The sequence below is a fragment of the Cryptomeria japonica genome, chromosome 7 (genome assembly GCF_030272615.1).
Source record: "Cryptomeria japonica chromosome 7, Sugi_1.0, whole genome shotgun sequence".
Classification (NCBI taxonomy): Eukaryota; Viridiplantae; Streptophyta; class Pinopsida; order Cupressales; family Cupressaceae; genus Cryptomeria; species Cryptomeria japonica.
This window is the reverse complement of record NC_081411.1, coordinates 673,185,187-673,195,946: the sequence shown is the minus strand read 5'-3', so window position 1 is coordinate 673,195,946 and position 10,760 is coordinate 673,185,187.

The following is a 10,760-nucleotide window of genomic DNA, read 5'->3' as shown; positions in this document are numbered from 1 at the left end:
CCATTGTTGGTTTGCCTGTCTCTTCACATTGTCATGATGCCATTATGTTCATAGTTGACAGATTGACTAAGGTTGCTCACTTTGTTCCTATTCCAGCTTCCTACATAGTAGTAGTGGTGGCACGAGTCTTCTTAGAAGAAGTAGTGAGATTGCATGGGGTTCTGAGATGGATCATATCTGATAGAGATCCTGTCTTTACCTAAACATTGTGGACCTCACTTCAGCATGCTTTGGGGACTCAATTGAATTTTAGTTCAGCTTATCATCCAGAGATAGATGGTCAAACAGAGAGAGTGAATTAGGTATTAGAGGACATGCTTTGCATGTATGTGATGGACCAACTGTCATGTTGGGAGGACTATATATATCTAGTGGAGTTTTCTTATAACAATGGATATCATAGCTCCATAGGTATGTCCCACTTTCAGGAATTCTATGGTCATCCTTGCCGTACTCCTTTGAGTTGAGATCGGTTAGAGGACAGGGTGCTTATAGGATCGGATATTATTTGGGAGATGGAGTTGTAGGTAGATAGGATTTGTGAGCATTTAGTAGCAACATAGGATAGACAAAAGAAGTATGTAGATGCTCATAGGGTAGATCATCAGTTTTCTATTGGTGATCATGTGTTCTTGAGAGTGCGTCTGCAGAAGAGTCCGATCTGTTATGGAAAGGGATCTAAGTCGGCGCCTCAGTTTGTTGGACCTTTTGAGATCCCTAAGAGGATAGGACCTGTTGCCTACCATCTTTCTTTGCCACTGAGTCTATCCCGCATCCACGATGTCTTTCATGTTTCAGTTCTTCGACCTTATCATCCAGATGTGACACATGTTCTTGATTGGAACTCCTTGCAGGTCAAGGACGGGCAAATTTCCATGGAGCTCGTGCACATTCTTTAGTGTTAGGATTTGATCCTTAGGGGTTGTACCATCGACCAGGTAAGGGTCCTATGGAACCCAAATGATGAGACCTCAGCAACATGGGAGGATGCAGCAAAGATGAGAGAACTATATTCTTATTTATTTTAGGCTTCCAGGAGTAAGCCTAGTTTTGGGGGGGAGAATGTAGTACCCCTACTAGTTTGAACTCATTAGACTCATATTTTATTATTGGTTATTTTTCAGTGGATACATTACCATGACATATTATTCAGATTTTTATGACATTATGCTTTATTTGGAGATGAGATGTATAATTTATTTGCAGTATTTCAGTACTTGTGATTTATGGCATTTTATGTATTATTGCTATGTACTGACATTTTACTTTATTTATGCAATGTGGAATTATATGTTGTGTGTTTGTGAGTGTATTGGATGCAAGGGGACGATTTTCCTTCACTCATTTCGGTGAGACAGGGAACATCGCGATTCTCCTTCATCGGTGTGTATGTCATGTTTTCTATATTATATATATATGCATGTGTGGTTTGGTGATGCAGGATATTGCAAGTACAAGTACCGGGTAGGTATGGGGTATCGTCTCCACCTGGCTTCACAGGTCTAAGCGTGCCTTATATTTTCCGATGGAAGTGGAGGAGATAGTAGTTAACCCTATTTTACTCAGTTACACTCGTATGAGTGTCGTCAGTTAGTCGTTTTGTCAGTTAGTTCAGTCTTCGTATTTTGTCATTTTACCTTTTATGGGTAATTGCTTGAGATTTGTTTAATTTGAGTGTTTTAGTGGATTTAATTAATTAATTAATTAAGTTTATGAAATTATCTCATTATTGTATTGTTTATGCATTGAGATTATAAATTTAGTTAATTAAAGAAATTATTAAATTAAGCTGCATCGTATTAAAAATATATTTTTATTTTAAAAATAAATTAGATTAATTGTATTCTAAAGTTATAATTAAATAAATGAAAAAAAAGAATTAATTGGAATTAAAGTATTGTTTTAATTCTTTATTTAGAAAATTAATTAATTGGAATTAAAAGTATTGTTTTAATTCTTTATTTAGAAAATTAATTAATTGGAATTAAAATATTGTATTAATTCTTTATTTAGAAAATTAATTAATGTGCATGAGAAAAGTAAAGAAGGAATAATGTTTTTTTTTATTATTGCATGTGATAAATTTAGAAAATAAAATAAAATCAATTACTATTATTATAAATTTAGGTTTTTTGTGGAAAGGCTATTGAACCTAGGATTTTAGTTTAAATAGGGGTTAGGTCTTTATTTTAGTTACACGGACAAGGACACACAGGAATAGGTCAAGAATTTAGGTGAAGAAATTTATTGGAATATATTGAAGGGATTAGGGCTCTTCTACAGATTTCTTCCAGGAAAGCTATACCAGGTTGGATGAATTCTTAGCTGTGGGTTTTAGTAAATATTTCTATTCTTCTCTGATTAATGTGTGTGTGTTAAGTTATTTTTAAATACAAACCCTCTTCTGGTGAATTTGAGTTTTGTTTGAAAATTCATGCCTGATGTGTATTTCTTATTTGTGGGAAGAATGTAATTTTGTGAAAATTAGAAAAATTGTTATAGAAAATTTGTCTGATTTTAGGATGCATGGAAAGTTGCAAGATTTGTAAGAAAGGGTATTTATCTGAGAAATGGTTTTAATTACCTTAAGAAAATAAATTTAATTACGCATTAAATTTATTTGGGTTAATTAAATTTTAAAAAAAAGAGAAAAAAGAAGAAGGATTGAAATTTTGTTAAAATGGAATTATTGGATATTTGTTATTATTGTTGTTAAATTTTATTAAAATGAAATTATTGAAAAAGTATTGTTTATTTATTGTTCTGTTTAAAAATATATATAAAATAATTATTAAAAAAAAAAAAAAGCTACCTACAATAGCATCTGCTACCGACGGTAGTACACAGTACTACCGACGGTAGTACACAGTACTACCAATGGTAGCAGTGCTACCGGTGGTAGTAGCTACCTATGGTAGTAGTGCTACCAAACGGTAGAAGTGCTATCGGAAGGTAGTACTAGCCACTGACGGTAGCAGTGCTATCGTATGGTAGTACTAGCTACCAGCGGTAGCATAGGCTACCATGACCTTTTTGCAATTGTTAAAGTGTTTATAAATTTTTTTAATTAATTTCTAAACCCTGTCCACTGTTTTGGGTTTTGTACCCAGGGGTTAGATAAATTAAATATTATTATGTATTAAATTATAAATGTATATAAATAAATATATGTATATTCATATATGTGTTTATATATATATATTTAATATTAGATATGTTTCTTTTGGTAGTTATTATAATATTTTAAATGTTATTTTAAATATTACTTAATTACAGTTTGGAATGTTAATTTAAATAAATATGTTGAAAATACATTAGGAGAATTATTTGTATTTTAAATCTTTTTGGACAAATGACAAGATAGATGTTTTTGGTATTAAAAAGTTGTAAGTTCTTGTTATTTGGAAATTTATAAATTGCATGTTATTTATGCTTTGGCTGTTTTTCAGAAAAATTGCCTGTAATAGGATTTTGCGTATATTGTGTTCTCAGTCAAGTTTTATTTCGTTGCAATTTTGGTTAAATTGTCATTGTGTCCTATGTTATTATTTCTCCTAGACCAGGTGTTGTTGTATAGCCTATTTGATATGAACCATTATGTGTTTTTGTCGAAATGGTCAATCTTGGGTTGGTATTTGTGTATCCATCATCTGTACTTGTCAGGATTGTTTATGGTTGCTTGTTTCACCATAGAGTTCTCGTAGAGAGAAACATTTCCTGTTAGTGTCCTAAGAGAGAGAGTGGCTTTCGAGTGGGGGCCATGCCTGAAGTGGATGACAAGATAACCCGTCGAAAGTTAGTTAAAAAGTAATAACTTAATAATTGATAGGGGGTGGGTAGTTGAAATATTAATTAAGATAAATGTGCCTTGTGCATAGGTGTGTGCTTGTACATGACTCATGATGTTACGAGAAGGCCTGGAATGGAAAACTTACCACCTTGTCTTCACAAAAGGATTGGTAGGGTCCGCATGAGACTTAGTTGGAACCGGAGGCTCAGGAGAAACCCGAGTATGGGGGCTGGGACCTATGGAGGCTGTACCATGGTAACCATCAAGCTATGTGATGACACTCTCTTCTTAGAGTCACTGGTGTTTTGTGAGTTGTGTTACATGGATGGTTGCAGAGTCTTGTAGTCCTTTTGTACTTGTCTTAGTTTGCTTGCTTAAGGCTTTCTACTATCTCTTAGCATGGTGGGATGGTTCTATTTCGGGATCACATGGTCGGGTGGTAGTGCCACTTCCCATCGGATGTTCTAGATTGTATCTTTAGGCGAGGAAAGGCTTTGCTGGTGTTTCTTGGATCGTGGTTTATGTACTAGCTCTTGTTTGAGATCATTGTTCAGTTGAGACCTTGTGGTCATTGTATCAGACTTTTATGTAACCTTGGTATTGTATCTTTGTAACCAATGGTATTATTGGAAGCCATGTATTTATGGATATTGTAATATTATTATGTCAGTGAAATGAATGTTATTGTTTTGATCTTATGTTTAAATGGTTTATGGAAATTGGATACATTGGAATACGTTTATTTCTTTATTGTGAAATTTGGATGTATGTGTGATTTTAAACTTAAGTATTCAATTTATCTAATTAAATAGATTAACTATGGTGTTAATATAATCTTTGAAATTAATCTTCATTGGTTACCCTTAGGAAAACTTATGATAGACTTCCATTGTGTTGTTAAATGTGCAATGATTATAGTTAGTATACTTAGTCTTTAAGAAGAAAAAAAATATTTCACCCTTTAGTTGCCTAGTTGTGTTCTTTTCCTTTAGGGTTCATGGCGGGGCATTACAGATGCCCAAAGTATATGAAGGACATCAATACACTTACTACCTCTCTAGGATAGCTTTCAGGTAAGAGATAAATACTACCATCACCTTACTGTTCCTCAAATAAGGGATTTTGGTATTGAGACCAGCATACCCAAATAGTCGCTTGATGATGATGTTTTTCTAGATCCCATGTACAGAGAAACATGGATAGATAAGAGGTCGCTTCATCCAATTAGGTGGTCACAACAAGAAGTGGAAGACATTGATACCATCTCTCAGCCGGTAATAGATAGAAGCAAGAAGTGGTTAAGTCTAAGGATTAAACCAGTTGCATCCAGAGGTAAACAAAAGAATACCCTGACTAACAATCCTCAATTGAGGATACATAAGGAATATACAAGGAGAACACAGTTACAGTCGAGGAAGAAAACCTCTACGAACCCAGAGGAGGAAGTTGAAAATCCTTTGACCATAGAAGAAATGACGCAAAAGTTAAACTAAAAAATGAAAGAGGTCGAATATTTGGCTAAACAGGTGAGTTTAGGGATTACTGCCAGCCTAGGGGCCACACCTCAAGCAGAAAATTCATCATGTTAGGTCCACCATTGAAGGTGTTCTAGCAATGAAAGAACAACCTTCTCAAGAGGCTCAACCTTCTAGTGCTACCACTACGGCTACCACCACTAGTACCACCACTGCTACTACCTCTGGAATAACAACTCCCGCCACCACATCAATTACATCTGTTACACCAGCTATGCTGATAATGCCTCCACCATTGATTACAAAAGTGGTCACCCCACCTTTTGTTGTTTCACAAATTCTTGTGCCTACAATGACTCCCACAACCGAGACAATAATTATTCATAATGTCAAGTCAGACTTAGACCAAGAGGAGGCTGAGCCAACACCATAGAAGGTAGAGTCCAAGAAGAGGAAAATAATGACTCCTTCTAGTGCACAGAAATGAAGGGGGGCCGCCATACAAAAGGTTTTAGAACTCACATAGGTAACCCCCGTGGACACAAATGATTAAGGCCCACAGGAGCAACAACAAGGTGAAGACGGGGAAATGGGACAAGGACATGATGAAGATCATGATGAGAGACTTGTTCTCACTCCATGGGATGTAGAAAACTTGTTGAAAGATATTACAGGTGGAGAAATAGAGAAACAAGGTCAAGAGCCAACCAAAGACTTCAATGAGAAAGTGAGTGGGCAATTGGAAGAATATCAACAATAGCTTAATATTGATAGCGCTCTACAAGCAAACTTGGCTCAAAAAATGCTCTCACAATAATAACAACTCACCATACCAATACAACCTACCCATTGAAAAACCCAAACTTCTCCGAATACATAGGATGTAGAACAAGAGCAACAATAGGAGGAGTAACCATCACAAGAAGCTGGAAGAATGATGACACAAATAACCACCCAAGGAGGAAATATGGATGAAGGAACACCACAATGGTTAACCTTCACTTTTAATAAGAAGAAAAAGGTGGTGCTGCCTAAAATTTCATTGCAGCAAGCTATTATTGAGGAGCCAAAGAAAACAAAGAGGGCCAAAACAATTCATCGTTTATCTGGAATTGGCTCCGGTGAAGTAATCACCGATATCGCATCTCCTATGGAGGCTGAAGGAGAACGTCCTTCAAAATATAAAGTGTCACAAGTTAGACTTGGGAGGTAGAGAAAGTGGGGAGGGTTGGACACGTTGGAGTTTTCTACTAGTATAGTGAGGAGCACAATGGAGAAGGAGCATAACTCCTAGCTGCAGGTAAATGCACAATTAGAACAATATAAGAAATTTCTTGTGGAGATGGGGAAGCCTTTAGATTCAAGGGGTGATGACACATTTCCATCCACATCAGCACTCCTAGAAGGTTATGTTAGAGATTTAATTGAAATAAGGAAGGTAGCAACTACTACACAATCATGGGCAAGGGATAATATTTCAAAGGTAAAACTTTTTCTATAACATACAATGGGAATTTTTGAAAGGGTCCTCAAAACAAAGAAAGCAATAAGAGACTGATGAACAAATTGGGAAGTGAGAATTAGAGACTTCACCAAGCAGTGTAAAAACTTAAATAAAATATTGGCCTTGGGTGAAGAAGTGTGTAAAAATGAAGATTTTCTCAGAGGAGATGATTTTGATAGTTCGCAGTCTTATATTTTTGTAATAGAATTTACGATAGAAGTTCTTGAGTAGTGTAGGTCGAGGATTTGGGAGGCACATGCTCCCCTTTTTAAGTCAATAAGTAAATATGAGAATTTTGTAAAGAAGTTGCTAGGGGCATATGGTCACAAAATTTTGAGATAATCGCCTGGAGGAAGGTGTAGTGCTAGATCAATGGGACCAATATGCGGCTCATCACTTTGCACCTATAGTGGAGTTTAATTTAGGGTTAATGGATAGGTACTCATTTTTTACTTCTCAGTGTATACATGCGGTCGGAGTAATTGATAAGTTGGTTGAGTTCTGGATTTTGTATGTTGCTGATCATCCTGAAGACACAGTTGCATGTTTTATTAGTAACTATAAGAGCTATAAAAGGAGTAAAGGATGAACATATAGTTGCTGCACATGCAATTTTGACTTCTTTTTGAAGATATTTTTTACTACCACAAAGGTCGAGAGTTCAACTGCTACATAACACCGACTTTAGTTTTTGGGCAAAATTCTGTATGGCTGTAATGGTCAATTTCAAGAACGCATGTTTCATATTAATAGTGTTAGGAATAAGGTGTCTCAACCTTGGATAATTCCTATTCCTATTATTTGTTTTGTAAAATGTATTTCTTGCAAATAATGTAATTAAGTGTGAGTGTACATGTCTAGTTGGCATGTTGATGTGTCACTCCACTTGATGTGTCAACATCCTGAATTGTGTGTAAGGAGATCATGGCTGAAATGGTTATGACGGATTCCTATGACATGTAAGAGCTATTTCTAGGAGATTTCAGTGACGGGTGAAGACACGCAAGACATGTGGCAACTAATAAAGTTGAGTACTGTACACTCTTCCTCAATCGTGGGGTTCGGGGCATCACCTCGAAATTTTTTTTAGGGTTTCTATTTTCTCGGAGAATGGTAAAACCCTAATATAGCTATCTTTGGAAGTTGCCCTAAAAAGGAAAGCGCATAAGCATTTTTTAGGGTTACAGACTGTGATATGAAAAGAGTGTATTTTTGGTATGATATCGTGCTACTGGATTTGTCTTGAAGTGTTGATTGTCTCGTGAAATAACTTGCATTGCAAGTGTGTTGTAACCGTTGTGTTGAAGATAATACATTGTGCAGGTTTTGGAGTGCTGGGGTTTTTTACCGAAAGGTTTTCCCCAGGGTAAATCATTGTGTCATTCTCTATTTTCTGTATGCATGGTATATGGCTGCAATATCTTTGTTAAAGTAGTTAACGAATCTGAAATTGTAAGGATCTAAAAGAATTTGCACAATACTTTCCTCTAGAGACTAGTGTAGGAAGCTATTTCTGCACCTGAGTTTCCTTACAAATAGTTGGCTAGTAGTTTCACTGGAGTTTAAGGAAGAGACTTGCATGTCAACTACAACTCCTTGTTTTTGTAATGTTTAGTTCAAATAGCTTTTAATTCCTATAATTTAGGATTTGAACTCTATAAATTAAAAATTTTGATTCATTTGTAAGGGTCTGCGAATTGAAGATTTGAGGTCCAATTTAGAGATTCTTTTAGAGATTTTTATTCAGATTTTTATTAGTTTAGAAGATTTTATGATACTCTTTGAAGTTTAATACAAAAAGAAACTTGTGGAGTTTCTAGTCTACTTGTGTGTTTGATATGGTTATGTTCTTTGTTATCTAGTAACTTCTATTATTTGAGTCAACAACTAGTTCTTTTGGATACTTTGTAATTTTATGAATCATATTGCGAATGTAAATGGTATATGAGGATTAAATTGATAGGGTGATTATTGGTTTGATGATATTTATTTCCATTGGTATGTGAAGTTGTCTGACTTTATATATTTTCTGGAGTTCATCATTTGAATGCCAATCTAGTAATATTGATGATATTGGGTTATGAAATTCTAACCGCGTGGTTCATTCAGTTGTTATTGTGTTGATTTCATTGTTATTTGCTTGTTTCCCTTATCTATCTTTTACTATTTATTTTTTGGAGAATCTAAATCATAAAATACAAAAAAAAGTAGCTAATTCAAAGTTGTTTCAACTAGCAAGCCCCTTGACAGGTACAATCGCATGAACCATTGAGCTTCTCATCACTGTTGAGACTGGACTATAGAGACCTTGGAGTAGTTAGTTTCCCAAAACTTGCTTCTTTTCAGGAGAGATGGTGAGTGTTCACATACACTACTTGATTGTTGGTGAGTGTGTCAAAACACCCATCAACATGACTCAACCACTGCTAGAGGAGAACCCAATTTGGACTTCACATTCCAACTCTTAGAAGAGGACCAGAGCCAAATTCAATCAGTATAATTGTATGTAAAATTGATTTCTTTACCCATAATTTTTTTTATAGTACAAAAATTTGAAACATATTAACCTAATGATGTAGAGTGTCCAACAAAATTAACCAATTGGGGAGATTTATTTCTCCCAACTCACCTAATCAAAAAGGTAATTGTTCTTCATAAAGTGATAGGAGTCCTCACAAGGTTACTAACCTCACTAATACTCAACTCACATCATGAATTAGATACTCTCAAAAAAATGAATCCTTTAAAACCCTTCCATGGGCCTTCCAACAAGAACAACCATGAACCTTTAGCCTCCCTACTGGACCCATAAGGTCACAATATATGCTACTGTTGCAACACTGTCATTCTATGATAGTCAAGTATGCTTGAGGATTCAACTTCCATCACCAATTAGGCACACAAAAAACCAAATTTACTCAAGCACACATCAATGACTCTCTCTACCATAACCAAAACACAAGTCTCAACCCCCCCAACCACCCTAGAAAGCATCTTGACACCTTATTATCCTAACATTGTTCACAAAGACAAAACAACACCAAGAGGACATACCTACTATTTTTAGCCTTCCCAATGCACTTGATGAAGATGGAGGACCAACCTACCATTCCTCTGACATCCAACCTCAACACCAGCCCCAACGATCAACTATTGAATTTGCAAAATAATAAAACCTAATCTGGTGTCCTAATGTGATAGTTACATCCATGTTTAGAGGGCAGTCAATAAACATTGAACACTTTGGTATGATCAAAGGAAAATATAGTTTGTCACAAACTTGTGTCAAAACCATACAACCTAGTAACACTCAAAATAATTCAAGGATCCTTGTACTTTGTCCATTCAGGTTCTTCAAAACCCCACTATCATGGCAGTCAGAGACACTGATTTCAGTCTTGCATCCACCTTCAACACATGCAATTTGCATCTTGAAGACCTGAAAAGATTAAGAGACATGAAGATACATATTTACAAGAGTTTATATTCATTGGGAGATCCTTTCAATGTGGAAACAAAACACAATACATTTTTCTTTCTCTCAGATTACCCTAGTTTGGGGTTTTGACAAATTTTAGAAAAAATAAGATATCTTCTTCTATACTCAATTAAACTGAATGAAACCACTTGGAAATGGAGGAAGAATCATTCATACACCATAAAAAATATATTTCAAAGTAGATGAATAAAATTTGGCAATGAAAAAACCCTTAGAGAAGATTATCACGTGGAATAACACAGCAAAGTGCAGAAAACTTCAAGTTGCTTATTAATTTCTCCCCAATACATTCAACAAAAAACTTGATTCAACCTTCCCAAGGTCTATTTATGCATCCACATGGTGGTTAAAACTTCTCCCACTACATTTAAAACCATATGTACATTGGGTACAATAATGCAACTTTTTGTGTAAATGAAAACTTGACAACTTTGTGACAACATTTTGCAACATTGACAACTTTTAGTTCTAAACCTTCCTATGACCCAAAAA